Source organism: Ostrea edulis, chromosome 6 (genome assembly GCF_947568905.1).
Source record: "Ostrea edulis chromosome 6, xbOstEdul1.1, whole genome shotgun sequence".
NCBI classification, from domain to species: domain Eukaryota; kingdom Metazoa; phylum Mollusca; class Bivalvia; order Ostreida; family Ostreidae; genus Ostrea; species Ostrea edulis.
This window is the reverse complement of record NC_079169.1, coordinates 25828883-25847121: the sequence shown is the minus strand read 5'-3', so window position 1 is coordinate 25847121 and position 18239 is coordinate 25828883. Positions and strand designations below refer to the sequence as shown.

Below are 18239 nucleotides of genomic sequence, written 5' to 3'. Positions count from 1 at the left end.
GGAAGAGCCAGCTCGAAAATCTTTACGTGTTTGAGAATTGCACCGCGCACATGAATCTAAAGTTCTGTCACACGTTAGAAGGAGCCTTGTTGTCGAAGATCAACATGTTGAAAAGTCTTCATTTTGCAGAAGCAAATACATTTATATTGTATATACACATGTAGACCATGTTCGATTCCCAACCACTTAACATTTGTGATATCTGCATGGAATTATGAAAACTGAGCATGGTTTGACGTATAATAATCTCTTCAGGCATGATGGTTTACATTTCACAAAGCTGTTCAATGACAATAAAGACAATAAGATGTTGAGGTGTTCATGTTTTCAATACTTAATGATCTGTCCACATGCACTTGTGCCTTTCATATGTATGCTTCTGCTGGAACCAGTTTTGATTGTTAAAGCGGGATTTATTATCTTTTGAAAAAAAATTCCCTATCATTTTAATTCTAATAATCTTGAGTGCATATGTCGTGCAAGATATCGAGGCCAACTCACTTACAAGGATAATTACTTACGGTAGTAAATATCAGCATTTAAAACCTTTCGTTTCTTGTAATTACATTGAATTCAACCTTGGAGTGCATATACTGATGAAAGCAAATAAAAAGGATATTTTCTCAGAAATTCGCAATATCACTCCTGTAGCTGAAATATGAACCTAAATGAAAAGCAGTTTTGTCCATGGTGTTTTTTCTTTTTCAATATTTGCTGCTCAGATGAGAGGTTACTCTTCAATACAATTTTTTCACTAGTTGTTATCAGTTCAATACAAACGCAATAACATTGAAATATATTTAATAACACGTAAAACTTAGGTTCAATGAAATGACAAATCAACATGTGTAAAATGCAATGTAAAAGATTAGTAGTATCTCTGTAAAACAAAGCATAATACCGTAAAAATAATCGTTTCACAATGTACATAAACGAATATATAAAACGGCTGCCATGGTATACATGTATGTATACACCTCGTGTATTCAGAAAACAATGTATTTTTTACTTCGAGTTTCTTTTATAATGGGCAAAAGCGTGTGTTGCACTGGTCACAAACGAAGACAATTTTTCTGACTGATGTTTCCTTTATACATGCCTACGCAATTCAGAATTGGTCTTGAATTCCTCACCACAAATTTGCACATTCGAAGTGTACCCATCTCATGGAATGAAGTTCTAGGGCTTGATACCTGAAACAAAGGAGAAAATCTATATAACAGAGTTTGGAATTAGGGAATATGTAAGCGGGTTAATTGAATTCAGGAAACGTCGAATTTATATTGTTACAGAGGATTCTAAAATAATGATAATTTCTCACGTGTTTTATAGGTCAAAATGGCCTTATATATCATGGATACGAACAGTCAACGTTACATCTGTCGTAAGCAAAGATTGGTGATTCATGTATATATCTGTTATATTGGTTCATTTTGAAGGAGATAGCGAATGAATATTTTTACAGTAGCAATTGTCGTCGTTGGGAACTTAAACGACGATGTAATTTGATAACAGTAAAAAAAAATTTCAAAATACACCATGGTCATGTTGGAAATGTCTGAGAATCTAATAAGCTACATTAATCAAACTAAAATATGATAAAGTGGAGTCGAGATTCGAAAATATAAAGGATTTTGAAAATAAAGATAAAAAGAGGGTCCAATCCTGAACCAAAATTGAGGTCCAATCCGGCACGTTTATTGTGGAAACGACCATAGTCCAATCCTGCACATTAGCAAATGTTCAAGTCAAGATATCTATTTAACCAAGGCAATTTAATGGACAAATCGCATACACTGGTTCGAGTTTTCATCAAAAGATATGTGCAGAGTCTATTTTACCGAAAGTATCTTTCTTAAAATGCATGAAAACATGATTAGAAACATCTTCGCCCGCTTCGAATTCTATCGAGGCAACATCGTCAACTTCGATCAATGAATTTAGAGTTGTACGTGTACATGAGTAAGAATTCCAACAACCAATCAACTTAATGATGCCTCCCTGGCCAGGCAGTGTTTTAAATTCATAAATTCGTCGTCTAATAAGTCGGTAAAATGAAGAGTTTTAAGAGCCTACCTTTGTTTGGAAATGCCGTCTGCCATCTTGTTTTGTCCAATCCTGCACACGATCATGACAGTGTTCATATGAGTGAAAAATTCTCGAGCAGGACCGTACGTTAAACAATATACAACCAACCAACCTAAGAGCAGGCCTCGAGACCATAAACTGAGAATAGACTTAAGTCTAAATTTCAAATCCAGCTAACTTTTGAAATAATTTTCATATACAAATAAAATTTTCAGCATATGTTTGCATTTGAATTTTTTTTTATCAACCTGCAGTGGTTTTTTTTAAACCCCTGTGCTACATAAATCCTAAGGTATAACTAATCAATTTTGACTTAGTCTATTCTCAGTTTATAGTCTTGGGGCCAGAAGTTTCAAAATCTTAGAAGCCTTCAAGCTTATTGAAACGATGCACATAGCTTTCCCCAACAATAGATTTGGAGATTTGAGTGATGTGGATACACCTTCGTTATATTGTATACCTACATGTAGTCTCGTCCTTGTGTTAGAACATATCATCTGACCCATGGATCAAGAATTTCTTCGTTAGAAACGTCTAGAGCTCACACAAACTTTGCACCGAGTATGTCTGCTATCTGGTCAGGAGTAAAGACTATTTCGAAAATGTCATTCATTTCAATTTCGGTAGAAGCACCCAAACCATGTACCCAGTTTGCTTGTTCCCAGATAGATTTGTTTTGGATCGATGGAATACATTTTGAAGTAGATGGCCAATTTAACCCCACCCTGTGGCCAGAGCACGAGTAGGGGGTCATGAGTTTCAGTAGACACCTTCAACTTCAATATAAATATACACTGTAATATGTTCTGAGGTGTAGGAATTTAAAATATTTTCATGCATCTTTTCTATATACCCTATATGTTGCTCCTCCCAGAGGCTTAAACCCTGTACGAGAACCATAAATTGAACAATTTTGATAAAATTTATAACTGTCAATTGTAGTAATTCACGGATTTTCAATATATTTATAGTATTTATTTAGTTCTTTCATTTTCAGTTAAAAGTCCTTCAAGAGTGACTGAGCCATTGATTAAACCCCGGTCTGACTCCTCTATTACAGGTGCTCGGGTGTCCAAATTGCCAGTAAGGGAATATTTCTTGGCAGACTACAATTTTCATGGCCGATCAATAGTCGCACAACTGGCGGCTACCGACGGTTATCATCTGTCAATGAGGACCTACTTCGTCGATAGAATACTGTGAGTATCCATTTTGTAAAGGGAATATTTCATTCAGTAGAAAATTGTTAATGATATAAGGCGTTTTTCTTCTAAGTGATACTGAATGTTCCACTTGAAATGAATTCACGCTTTGTCAAGCAATGTTGTGGAATATTCCGTGCTTCTCTCTATACTGCTTGTAACAATCGATCCCTCTTCGAGTCGGGGGAATCGCGTACTACAGTATAAACATGTAGCTTTGTACTTTTAGAATACCGAATATCAGACCATTTGCGTATATATTTTAGCATATATTAAAGACCAAAAAAACTAAAAACATTTCAAAAGATGCCTTAATATATAGAAAGAATTGTACGTTTTTAAATTCGGGATTATTTAACCGTGTCTGTGAACACTAGGTAATTTCCTTCTCTCTGCTTTAAGTACAAAAGAAAATCGGCCATCAAGACTGTTACAACCTTCCTGCTAACGAGGTGCTAATTTACTGTATTGCCACTGCTTGGTGTCTTTTCATATTTAATTTGTTTTAGAATAATGTGTTCGTTGATTTACGCCTTATTCGAGAATCTTTTTAATCACAATTTCTCTCTGAAATGACGAAAAACGAAATGACAAAAAGAGTACCCTAATTGTGTACAGGCTTGAGAATGACATTATTTACAAAGAAAGTTTGCGAGGTTACACTGAAATCAGGTCATCCGTCTCTGTACACATCTTGTATTTCTATTCTTCACACACAGATTCCCCAAGGGACTATCCCAATCCATTTGGGGGTCTTAGGTCATTAAAATGGGACATTTGCATACATGTAGGTAAACGACTCTCAACTATATTTTTCTTTTCACCTGAAATGACTAACCATGGAATGATGATGATGCTTATTGATTTCGGGTCAAAATATCAAGAGAACTGTACTCGGATATAGAAAAACGGTTTCCGGGCCAAAAGTGATTTTTCCTTTCACCTAGAGTCACTGTAATTCATCCATGGACAAGACACGGAATGTGTTTGATCCCTATTGATTTTGGGATACAAATATCAAGCGTATATGACTCTGATGCTGGAAAGCGGTTTTCGAGCTTTCCGTGATTTTGCTTTCCAACCGAAGTCACCTCACTTCACAAAGAGAAAAATGATCTCCATCAATTTTAGTGTCAAAGGTCAAGGAAAGCGGACTGATATAAAAGAGGTTTTAGAGCTTACTGCAGTCGTTTCCCTATCCACTTGAAATCGGGAAATTTCACACGACAATTACCCACTAGAGATGACCTATACATGTAGATCTATATCAATTCCGGGTTCAAAGTTCAAGCAAAGGAAATGAGAGAGGAAAATGGTTATTGTGTCACACATAACTGTCAAGAAGCATAATATATCTTTCACCATCAATTTCCCCTGAAATATTCCCATTACGGTGAGGGTAGGGTATATATTTAGATAGAAATGATGATACTGTGCATTTTAACATGTTTGCAACATATGGTAATCACTTACACACAGGCTTGATGACTACATCACGTATTTTTAACCGATATTTATAACATCTGGTGACTTCGGAACCTGGAGGTTCTGGGTTTGATTCTCGGTCCCAGCGCCGTGATAAACCTAGGGTATTTAACATAGGTAGCGGTTCATTTGCTATGCAAAATTGATGTTCCCGAGTATTAAGATAGGGCAAACTCTGAAAAAGTAACTTTAAAATTACCATCTCTACACCAGAACACTTAGCAGACATTTACATAATGCACGGACGTCTCTATCAATTTTGTGAAATCTGTGATGTTCATGCCCTAGGGAGGACACAAAACATCATATAGTGATAATATGCATATTTTTGTAAATACCTTTCATAGCCGAAAATTTAGCAGACAATGTGGTTGCATAGTTAAGATTAAAATGAAAAACAGAAGCTCTTAATTGCTATTGTTAAAGTCATTACCCCTGTGTCAGGGGTTTAGAGCTACAGGTAAATAGATCATACAGGGAAAATGTACCGAACAGTTTACAGAAAACGGGTGTATATTTGTAATCATCTCCGCATGCCAGGTGTAAATTGCGTACTGCCATCTCCTCCATGGCAGATTTAGTCCGATTTCATAAACGCTCAGTGGCTTGGCTTTCCTTGCCACCCTATCAAAGCGCGTCATTCATACTTGCTTCGTATCGATTATATACAGTAATGGCGTCACCCATGCTCAAACTGCCTGGTCTCCATATCATGGAATTTTGTCTCCCCCTAAAAAACAGACGGGTAAAATTTGGTGACTGATAGAGATCGTCGATCATGACAAAGATAAAAAAAAAGTAGATATATCGGAACAAATTGAACACTTTCAAATGAAAACGACACCAAAACAAAGGAATCATCGAAAGAGAAAAGACACGCACTGAAAACGATGTTAAGAGAATGATATCGACACACGGAGACAGCTGGACAAAATACAATAGGTATACCAAAATCAATGAAACGTGTTGTAATTCATCCCCCCGTAAAATGAAACGCCCATTGACGATTAAATCTGATTGTCAGATACTAATAACAAGATGAAGTAAGGTCCTTGCCACTGTAGAATTAATGACAGGAGCTCTGATTACCCTTTGATATTCTACATGTACGTTAAAACTTTAATTTTTGAAACAGGTTTTTTCATTTTGAGTTTGTCCTCGTGTTTTTTGTTAACATTAGTCAAGATTCAGGCCTAAGGGTGGGGCTTAAGAGGCATATAGTGAAGATCTACTCGAAACTCCCTGCAAATAAAGTTTGGTTGGATTGTTGCCTTACAGTGCAGGCATATTTGTGTAATGGATCTCATGCGATGGGTAACTGAAAAAAGCACTTGTTACATTGCATAATTGATTCAACGTACACGTGATCCGAATTGTTCGGCGGGTCAGTATGTCCAATGTGATTATGTCTTTACCAGGTCAAACAGGTTGCACACATATGCTTTTCCCATATGTTGTGTATTGCAAAGCAATGCCCTCATTAACACAATGGGGTTAAAGTGTCCCGAGTAAAGTTAAAACAAAAATCACGAAATGTACCTCAATGCACTTCACACTGGCAATGGCACTCGGATCACCTCGGTCGATTCCATCTCACCTCCGATATATGATGTTTTCCGCCATATAGCACGTATACAGTGACGTATAACATGTTTAACGTCTTTGATCAACTGGAACTACTGACAGCTCCCACGAAATACAGTCCATTTTAACATATTTTTATAACTATTTCTCTTTGAGATTTTTTTTTCTTCTTCTTGAAATAGAGAGCAGTTTTCTAAGGAAAACTCCATAATTTTTTTAAAAAAAAAACCCAAACCATTTTGATCACTACATTCTGAAAGTGGAAGTTTTTCCGAAGGAGTAAATAGACGACCGCATTGCAAATGTTAGGCGTAGCTACATATCACTTACTGTCATACATCCGAGGCTAGATGTAGGGTACCGAAGGCTACCGGAATCTGCCGAATGATGGTGACATCTCCATATGAGTAAACATTTTTCGCATGGGACGATAAACAATATACAACCAACCAAATCACACTATATGACGTCACAATATAAAAGTACGTAACGACATACATGCCGATAGTTTAATGTCAGAATATTTTCTCGTTATTTAATACTGTTATGCAGTGTTCAAACTGTATATGTGCAAATCTGTTTGTCAAATGATTCTTTTTCAATTAAGTCTCCTGTTTTTATATGTAGTGTGCGCTACAGTAATATTTATGATACATTGCGACCTTGAAATCGCCTCCATGTGCATGGTCATTTAGAATAAAGATTGATTGTTTGTATATTGTTTAACGTCGCGATCGAGAATCTTTCCCTGATATGGATATATCTTTAGAAGTCAATCGTGTGCACATATCGACTTGGGACAGGTAAAAGATGACAATATATTATTTTAATCAAGACATATTCCAAAAGGTAACTAGTTGCAGATTTAGGATTTTGATACGCAAGGTAGGATTTTTTGCCTCGTGTAGATAAGAATTGGCAGTGAATGTGGGAAATGCCCAACATTTGAATCGAGATTATGGAAATTGCTAAATATGAGAGGATATTATACCGGTCCGAATCACTTTTTTGATTTATCATATCAATGTCGACATATCAAGTCCAAACTGCAAATGATGTAAGTGCATCTTTCACCTGTGCCGAGGTGATACACAACTAGCGAATAAAAATTGCTTAGTCACTTGTATGTTGACGTATTTCCCCACGTGGTACGCTGTTTATGTACTAAACAAACGATTTTTGAATATGCTGTTATTACTTGTTATGTTACTCGGAACACCCACTGAGAAGGGGGTATACTACATGTACATCGTCATAATGGCGGTCTTCCTTCTATAACATAAATATAAATATCGGCAAATATTTGTCTATCCAATAGTAGCTCAACAGGCTAACGAGTCGTCTACGAATCTAGTAGGTCGTGAGTTCGAGTCCAGCAGGAGTTTTCAATTTTTTTCCATATCAATTTCTACTAAAATTGCATTTTTTGACTAAGTAAAGTAAATTTGAAGTTTTTACTTTTAAAATAGTGTTGTACACATCTCCCAATTTTCACCCATAATAAATCTATTTGGTGTAGTATTCCTTCCAAGTCCGTTTTTCTTTCCCACCATACATATTTCTTAATTTGTCAGGTGTGCTTCTGTATACTGTTATTTTAAGGGAGGAGAGGGACTATTGCTTTACAAACAATTCTTGTTTTTTACTCTCCATTAAAATGCAGTCTGCATAATGCAGAAGTGGTTTTGTTACTAAGAAAGTTGTGGGGGCTTCTTATATCATGTTTGTTAAGCTAACAATGCGTGTATGAATATGAACAATCGTACGCCTAACCAACTATCCACTGTTTAGTCTTCACTTATGTTGACGGTTGCAATAATTTTTATGGATGAATGAAAACAACTATATAGAGCTGAGGAAAGGATTTAAACCAAGGTATATACACCTCTCTCTGCCTATCGACTACTTAACAGAGGGGCATTTACCTGTCTGTGCATTGCGAGAAAAATCTGCTCCAGGCTATTCCTTTGTTTGGTCTGTTGGTATTGGTTTCCATAATACAGGCGACTGCATCAATTGAATTAAGGATGAATACCATCGTAATAATGGTCGACGTCCTTTCGAACCATAACGGAAACGTTAGTAATAAACTGAGAGGCTTTATTAACGCAACACTGGGCATTTCTTTTTTGTCTGATTATTATACGCCCGTCTTAAGACGGGACGTATTATGGTATGGCGTTCATGTCCGTCCGTCTGTTAGCTTTTTCGTGTCCGACCCGTAACTTAAATACTACAAGGCCTAGAATCATCAAACTTTGTCTGTAGATACATCTTGGGTAGAAGGTGTGTCGCACATTAAAACCAGGTCACTGTGACTTTTCAATAAGAAGATATGGCCATATATGGCAAAAACTTGTCCGGCTCATAACTTGAAAACTATTAGACCTAGAATCACCAAAATTGGTCAACTAATGCATCTTAGGTAGAAGGTGTGTCGCATCCTACTTTAAGGTCACTGTGACATTTAATTAAGGTGATATAAAAAAAATGTTTTAATGGGTACAATCTATACTGTTGCTTATTCAAAAATGTTGCATTAAAAAAACACATATTTTGTATGATATACTGTGCAGCTTTTTTTAGTATATATAATGTTTCTTTTGTTTCTAACAATAACAAGAGAAATTCCACTTGTCCCATGGGAGTAGCATGCAAAGAGCATTTTGATAAGATTAATTAATGAGTTTAGTGTAAGGAGACTGTCTTAATCATTTCTGGTAGAGCATCTCTGATCAAGCAGGTGTTATCTACATCTCTAAGGAATTGGGCAGAGGAAGTTTATTAATTAAGCCTCTTAATAACTGTTGATATATTGGTATTCTTTCAAATTTGTTCTTGGTGGCCAGTCTATATTTTCGAAATGAATTTCATATTAGAATGTCAAAATTAATTTCAACATTGTATAATATAATTTTTAATTCTTTTTCTAAGCAACCGATATGCAGAGTGTCATTTCTGATTAAGATAACAGATGGTTGCAATATATATATAGGACATTTTAATGATTAGCATTTTGATGTTTAATTTATTAGGCTGTGGCAATATAATACATATACAGGCTTTAGATTGGGCATTTGTGTAAACAGAAAACAACCAGTTGAAAAATAAATGAATGTACTATGCAATATTTGAAGCAATGTCACATGAGGCCATAAAGTGGGTAAGATTCTTAAAGGAAGGTTGACATTTGGCTCCATGCATACCTATCTCTTCATGGTAATATGTTCATGTTAACAATATGTGACGGGCGTATCATGTGCCGTGGCGGTGCACTTTATTTATTTTATTAATTTGAAACGCATATTTCCGATATATGATCTTTGATAAATAAACGCTATGGATATTCTTTGAGAGTCTACAAATGAGATCAAAGGTGGTAGGAATGGGCAAAAATTCTGGTTTGGTTCATTTGACTGACAAAAGTTTCGAATGGTTCTTTGAGGAATATTCTGCCACTCTATAAACAAATCCCTTCTCAGTTCTTGTGGATTCTTAGGCTGGCGGCTGCACACACGTCTACCAAGCTCGTCCTAAACATGTTCAATCAGATTAAGGTCTGGGGACATGGCGGGCAAATCAGGAATATTGATGTCATTTCTTTGAATATTTGAAGGGTATGTTTGGACACAAGTATAGTAGGAAAATATATTAGATTTTTTAAATACATGATTTAAATTTATGAGATGACTTCACAAGAATACAACGATATCAGGCCTCAACCGTGCGCAGCTTTTTGTGCGCCGTAAATCGAAGGTTTTTATAAGGGGTGGATCTGTAGCTCTCTGATCTCTCCAAATATTTTCTTCGAGAGCTATAGTTCTGCAGGTACTCAATAAGAAGCATTATGACCCCAACTTTTCTTTTTAATTTCCTAATTCTCCATCAATGTACAAACCCAAGATACACTTCCCAAAAATTTACATTATTACAAATTTCAGGTGCGAGCCTCTTTAAGACACAAATAATATTGTAGACGTCATCAGTTTTTAAGCAAAGGAATAACAATGTATGAAAAAGGAAGTAAAAAATAACTACTCTTGGTTAAACAATATTTTATTTATTCGATATCATATTCCGAAATGTAATACAGTGTACGTAAGGAGTTTTAATGAAAATTTGAATGTATGTTGGGACACAGGAATAGTGGAAAATATGTTAGGAATTTTTTATATTGAATTTATGAGACAATGCAGCAACAAGGCCTTAACTGTGCGCATGTTTTTCTGTGCAGTAAATTGAAGGTTTTGATAAGGGGTGGATCTGTAGCTCTCTGATTTGTCCCAATATTTTTTTCAGAGAGCTACAGTTCTGCATCTATGATCACCGCGTATTAATCAAAGGTATCTCCAGCCCCAATGGTTATGAATTCTATATTAATTTTCCTGTTCCGCATACCTAAGTTAAATTCTATTATTCAGTAGCAGTAAAAAACAAGATGTGGTCTTAAAACACAAATGCCTCCGAAAGTGCCCACGCTGATGAAAGACTTTACATAATATGATACATTAACACCGTATGGCTACTTTGAACACACCCTAGAGTCAGAACCCTAACCCTAGGGATCCTGAAATTTACAATTTAGTAGAAGCCTTCACGCTTTTGGTAAATATGCTTTCAGCTCTTATTCAACATTAGCGCAAGTAAACAAGGAAACACTCAAAACTATTACAACCATTTTGGGCTTGCCTCAGAGTCAACTCCTGTTAAAAGAAGGGGAAAAAACACATTTGGGTAGAGGCCTTCCAGATCTTCTTTCAAAATTCATTTAGTATTCATGCAATATCAGCACCAACTTTTCAAAAATTTTGTATATCATATTACCATTTGGACCCCGCCTTAGAGTCAGAGCTCTTATCCCCGGGAACTTGAAATTCACAATGACTGTGGACAGAGACCAGTTATATATAACAGCTTCTGTTCCTCTTAAATATTCATTGTACTTTTATCTAGTGTCAGTAAGATTATAGAAGTTTATTATATATCATGGACATTGACAGTATTTGACCATAATGAACCGCCATTGACTTTAAATCTCTACCTCTTGGGTTATTGTTGTTTATTGGTCAAAAACAAATACATGTTATAGATAAAGTATACAATGTAATAAATCTATAATTATATAAAGGTCAAGTACAAATAGAAATCGTGCTTATACATTGGTATTTCTAATTTCAATGTAATTTTTAATAAATTTACCCAAGTTACATATTTATGGGTTTAAAGAGGTATTTTAAATGATAAGACATTTAATCACGATGACCATTCTGGCCTCACCCTGGTACCAAAACCCTCACCTCTGGGGGATCATAAAATTTACAATTTTAGTAAAGGTCTTCCCACTTTACATGACTACCGATATTCATAAGTATATATGATTTTAGATTTATTACATTGTATACTATGTCTATAAGCTGTATTTGCTTTTGACTAATAAACAACAACAGTCAATAAGCTTACAGGTGTGCAGTTGTAGAGAGGAAGATTATTTTGAGAAAATTGGTCGATTTTTGAGTTATTGCACCGCCTCTAACAGTGCAAGAGTCCTGGAATTCCACCGCCTCTAACAGTGCAAGAGTCCTGGAATTCACCGCCTCTAACAGTGCAAGAGTCCTGGAATTCACCGCCTCTAACAGTGCAAGAGTCCTGGAATTCACAATGTATGTCCTTCTTGTCCCAACTTTGCTTTATACAAAATTTGGGAATTGGAAGGGTAGGGATAAAAATGTTTTAAATCGTTAACAGACGATGAACAACGATGGACGCAGACCAATAGCATAGGTCACCTTGGGAGTTTTCATTCATTCGAATGGGAACTTGATACATTTGAAGGTACATCTTGAGACAAGTGTAGTGGGAAATATGTTGTTTTTCCCTTCAAATATATTATAGTCTAGATCTAAATTAATTTTGTGTAGCATAATTCATAAGGCAGTTGCCGGGGTTGGGGTCCGACTTTACTCATCTAAAATACTGTAACATTATAAGTTAAATACATCGTGCAGGGTGTAAATAAAAACCCGAAAAAGATAATCATAGTAAAAACACAGACATGAATGCAGACCCTGAAGCGTGTTATTACACCTCCAAAGCTTCATTGTTTTCGTGTTCAGTTCAAATGAATTAAAAACCTATAGTTATCTGTCGCAATAAATTTTAGCGTAAATCATAAAGAAATAGCATGGTTGTTTATATTACGGCGGTACGAAAACAGTGGACGTATAGGATTATATATCTTATACAAGATCTGTTTATTATAAAGCATAATAAATGGATTATACAAGACCTGTTTATTATAAAGCATAATAAATGGATTATACAAGACCTGTTTATTATAAAGCATAATAAATGGATTATACAAGACCTGTTTATTATAAAGCATAATAAATGGATTATACAAGACCTGTTTATTATAAAGCACAATAAATGGATTATACAAGACCTGTTTATTATAAAGCACAATAAATGGATTATACAAGACCTGTTTATTATAAAGCATAATAAATGGATTATACAAGACCTGTTTATTATAAAGCATAATAAATGGATTATACAAGACCTGTTTATTATAAAGCATAATAAATGGATTGAACTATAAACATAACCTATGTAGAAGTATTTCCCACAAGTACAAGGTCACAATGTAATTATAGTAAAGAAATTTATCAAAGAATTACAAATAAATTAAAACAAAATGCAATGTAATCCAAGAGAAAAACATCATTTACACAATTGATATTCTAAAATAGATTGATATAACGTTATTGTGTTAGTCTTTATGAAGTTCTTACAAATTTGTATAATCTGTGAAGTTCCTGAAGTAAAGTTATTAATTCAAGACTTTTCTTTTAGAGCATATAATTATAGTATAACACAAGAATTGCAGTTTAGGCCAGTTATTAGAAAGTATTAATATCATATTCCTTTCTCAACAATTATTCCAGGAAACAAGCCTTTTCAGGTATAGAGGGATTCATGCTAAATTTATTTTGACCAGTGCCGTAAGGAAATTGAATATGAAATGCATCTTCAGATTAGCATAATGCATCTTAACAATGTTATGACTGGATCTTGATCTTGTCTTCCCTCTTAGCAATTTCTTTATGAATACTGTTGACTGGGTGGAAATAAAATCAAGGTAATAAATACCAACAAAAGAAGGCTGAAGTCTATTTCCTTTTCTTGTCACAAGTTTACATCAGGCCCCGGGTCATGAAACGGACAATAAAGATTTAAATCAAACGAACGTCAGTTATTACAGTGTTGCAAACTATTTTATAAATGTTTCATTGTCAGAAACCACGTGACTGAGATTTCTTTGTTGCATGACCATGGAAACTTAGTGAAGTAGACAATTTTGGTGTTTTATTTGTCTGTGATGTAGTAACAATCTTAACAAAGGCCCTTACCCGGAATATTTACAAAGTTTCGAGTGGTATTTGTTTAACAATAACAAGGATCCGTATACTATGGTAAGAATGTGTGTATGTGTCGAAATATTGAGAGGTGTGTATCAAATACTTTGTCACAGTGTTTCTACAGTATAAGATTTATGAAAAATGTGAAGAAGGCAATGTGCATTCCGTTTTCCCTGTCACGTGAGATCCGTCGGCTTGTTACATGTGATACTTTTTTATCTAATGATTCGCAAAAACTCGAAACTTAAGATGTTTAGAGAAACAACAGCAAAATGATATCAAAAGAGTTGGTGTGCTAAAGGGAGAGACGCATGTTGTATTTCAGATATCTATATCTTTATAAGATTTAAGAAAATGATTTACATATTTGTGAGCTCAAATACATATTTGGGATTCTCTGAAGGTGGCTCACTACACCTTGAATGAGTTTATCAAATCAGCACGAAATATTATTTAATTATGAAAGATCTGATGATTTGTAATAAGCAAATGTAAAAAAAAAATTTTTTTTAAAAAAATGCAATTTTTGAGAAAAGCCATGATTTTAAAAACTTTATTTCAATGATAGATAACACAAAAGACACTGGTGCATTTGAACTCGGGATCTGCGGGTCAATAATCCGAAACCTTATCCACTGAGCTATCCAGTTGTGCAAGCAAATCAATCGATACAAATAATTTCACAAAACATTTGAATCGCCATCTTGTGACGTAGTGTCATAAAATGTATAAGTTTTGATGTAGTGAGCTACCGTAAAAATATTTCTTCCGGACTCTGAAGTGTGCTGCAACATCTCTAAAGCGTTCCACATAACCCCCTCTAGAAGAAAAGAAATACAGAAAAGGAGAGAAATATATCACGTGTGTGTATCATTATGTAGTGGGAAAATAGCGGATTTGTCTTTTCTTCGTGCATTCCACACCATACATACGTGGTTTCTTCTGAGTTTACTCTTAGTATTTTGCTTCACACAACTACTTCATCAACATATACATTGTATTTTCATTTCGATTGTTTTTGCCTTCGATACCTTTACCAATTGTAATGATATCCATCTCCTCATGAATGCGATGCAGAACAATGTACGTGTGAATCTTGATAAATACAGTAAGTCTATCTTTACAAATGGGAATTTCGACAGACTTGAAAATAGAATGTAAATATAAAATATAAATTTCATGATTGAAAATACATAATACGCTGGCGTACTATTCATGAAGCACATTGTATGCTTGAGTATATTGAGTCGCAGTTCATACCTTCATGAATTTTCAAAAATAAAATTTATTTCTTGAGTAAATGTCTTATTTTTCTACTTTATTTACCAAGATCAATGTTTCCGCTCAGTCAAAGAAAACAGGAGAATTCATCAAGTTTATTCGACGGAAAACGATGTTCTACAAACAAGAAACCTGTTTTGTTATTCTTGCGACAACAGTTGTACTGGTGATTACACGGGAGTGCACGAACGATGACCAACTTGGAAAATTTTCAACACGCATAATGGAAAAACAAACGGATATAGCGGAAGACGAAGAAATATAGATATCACCGAACTTATATATCTAAGGGTACATTTTTTGCCGCAAAAGCTGATGATAAAAAGTGTCTGTACTATATGTTAAGGTAGATCGATCCTCATGTGGAGTCATAGGTTATGTACTTTATGCAAAGATACCATTTGACCCGATCGGATTAAAAAGCAATCAAGCTAATTCATTATTTATTTATCATTCTAATAGGATGATAAGCACCCCATTTTAAAATATTCATGATCACGTGACATCGCAAGCTAAATCTCAAATGGCTATAGGAATCCTGGGATGGCTCGCAAGCTGTTGACGGAGCACACGCCGCCATAAAATAAAAACCCCAGTCAGACGAGGAGCGGGGTAGGGGGGGGGACTTTTGGAACGATGGACGAGTGAAGGGGAGTTTTTAAAATTTCATGTTTAACATAAAAATCATAGTTAATACTACATGTACATACTAGGTATGGTAAACAAAATCCTCTTCCCCCGTGGTGTTTCTAATAATAGCTTGCACACGTCTATCATAAAAGTCATAATCATACATGGGAAAATCAGTTCTGACCTTACATTAAACAGATCAGTAATCGTTAATACCAATGGATAATCTATCGAAATTATCAGATATTGTTATTTTACAAGTACATAGTTTATCATACTAACCTAAGGTTCTCCTACATGTACATCAAAATGATCAGTGAGGGGAGGGGAGGGGGATTGACGTTGCATTTAGCACATAAATTATTTTACAAAATGGAAATCTACAGTTTTTGATGAGATTTTTTGAAACTGTCATGTGGTTCTGTATATAGATGTTGACACTTTCAAACGTGATGGAACAATTTGAATATTTTTCATATTGCAAACCCATCATGTCAGAGTGTCATATTTGGTTTCTATAATGAATACAATGATTTTGGTTTTCTTTATTGACTCTTCTCACACAACGTTCAAGTAGAAGCACCATCAAGTAGAGAAAAAAACTAAACCATGAAATAGAGAAAAAAAACTAACTCCATCAAATAGAGAAAAAAAACTAACACCATCAAATAGAGAAGAAAAAAAACTAACACCATCAAATAGTGAATAGAGAAAAAATCTAACACCATCAAATAGTGAAAAAAAACTAAACCATGAAATAGAGAAAAAAAACTAACTCCATCAAATAGAGAAAAAAAACTAACACCATCAAATAGAGTAAAAAACTAACACCATCAAATAGAGTAAAAAACTAACACTATCAAATAGAGAGAAAAAAAAACGAACACCATCAAATAGAGAGAGAAAAAAATTAACACCATCAAATAGTGAAAAAAACGAACACCATCAAATAGAGAAAAAAACTAACACCATCAAATAGAGTAAAAAACTAACACCATCAAATAGTGAAAAAAACGAACACTATCAAATAGAGTAAAAAAAACGAACACCATCAAATAGAGTAAAAAACTAACACCATCAAATAGAGAGAAAAAAAACTAACACCATCAAATAGTGAATAGAGAAAAAATCTAACACCATCAAATAGTGAAAAAAACTAAACCATGAAATAGAGAAAAAAAACTAACACCATCAAGTAGAGAAAAAGAACTAAACCATCAAATAGTGAACAGAGAAGAAATCTAACATCATCAAATAGAGTAAAAAACTAACATCATCAAATAGTGAATAGTGAAAAAAAACTAACACCATCAAATAGTGAATAGAGAAAAAATCTAACATCATCAAATAGAGAGAAAAAAACTTAACACCATCAAATAGTGAATAGAGAAAAAGAACTACATGTAACACCATCAAATAGTGAATAGAGAAAAAAATCTAACATCATCAAATAGAGAAAAAAACCTAACACCATCAAATAGAGAGAAAAACTCCACCAAATAGAGAAAAAAAAACTAACTAATGATGCAAGAGTGAAATGTAAATAAATTAAACAATGCCCAATCATCATGGAAAAGAGAAAAAGAGGGTTCAAAACAGAGCTGAAATAGAGTGCGACTGTTTATAAAAGATATGGATATGAATTCGATCTTTCTAAAAAAAAAAGAAAAAAAAAAAAAAAAAAAAGAGAGAGTACATTTCAACTACTGGAAGTTTCTCTTGAAAACGATTTTTAAAAGTGTTAAAATAAACTTCTTTGTATAGGGTCTTGTTGGTAACAAATGTATAAAAGTTTTGATGTTTTGAAGAATACAAGTGAACAGTCTTTCATAAGGATTGTTGATCTCTCCATATATTTAACACATTTACAATGAGGGTCAATACCCCCTCCCCCGTCCTTTCTTATTTAGGTGTAGATCTAAAGTGATGTTAAGGCCCCCTACCAATAGTTTTCCTCATTATTTTTTAAGTTTGAGTTATTTTTTATTTGAGCTGTCAAACTTCAGTCCAAGCTTCGACTTAGGTTTCTTTCGAGAAATCCAGGCCTGATCCTCTGTTGAAGGTATGTTTATCAAAAAAGTAATTGACTTAATCTGACCATATCTAAAATCTACTTTGCTAATTCTACTAGCATCAATTAGTTTATGAGCTTATGGTCAATGTTTAGGGGTGTAAAAATGGCTAATCTAGTTTTATTGATTTTACGCAACATTTAAACCACGCACAAATTAACAACACAGGAAAGTTATATTTTACATAAAGCGGTTTTACACAACATTTAAGTGAATCCAAAATTACAACACAGCGGTATTTTTTCTTTATCATTTTCTTCTTCAATATTCTCATAATACAATTACTACAAGTATTACACGTACCTTCTGGTATATCGTTATACACGCGGACTGTATCAATTTACGTAATTTCTGAAAAGAGAAATAAAATCCCGACTGAATAAAAGTGGACCCAGAATTATGCACGTAAGACATTCCTGTTACACGTGTTCAACTGTTTAAACGTATAATGACACGCGGTGATTACGAATTACATAGTT

The 18239-nt window shown here is 34.4% G+C and overlaps 1 protein-coding gene and 1 long non-coding RNA gene across 7 annotated transcripts in view; one reads left to right on the top strand and one right to left on the bottom strand.

The window, feature by feature from the left end:
- Positions 1-18239, top strand: part of LOC125645532 (beta-1,3-galactosyltransferase brn-like) — a 40374-nt gene that overhangs the window by 15985 nt on the left and 6150 nt on the right. For 2 of the 5 annotated variants that reach the window (XM_056142175.1, XM_048871099.2), the window contains exons 1-2: positions 5501-13831; positions 15108-15349. The gene's annotated coding sequence lies outside the window, so the exon portion shown is untranslated. Of the gene's footprint in view, positions 1-3148; positions 3288-5500; positions 13832-15107; positions 15350-18239 lie in introns of those variants that run through there. The other 3 variants (XR_008796267.1, XM_056142174.1, XM_056142176.1) reach the window with 3 other exon arrangements.
- Positions 785-18203, bottom strand: LOC125645533 (uncharacterized). 2 transcript variants are annotated; one of them, XR_008796270.1, is made up of 4 exons: positions 18064-18203; positions 14530-14597; positions 2077-5505; positions 785-1193 (listed from the first exon to the last, which is right to left on the bottom strand). It is a non-coding gene; the product is annotated as an uncharacterized LOC125645533 (long non-coding RNA). The 2 variants fall into 2 exon arrangements; XR_007359362.2 differs by lacking the exon at positions 14530-14597 and having other exon boundaries at positions 18064-18179.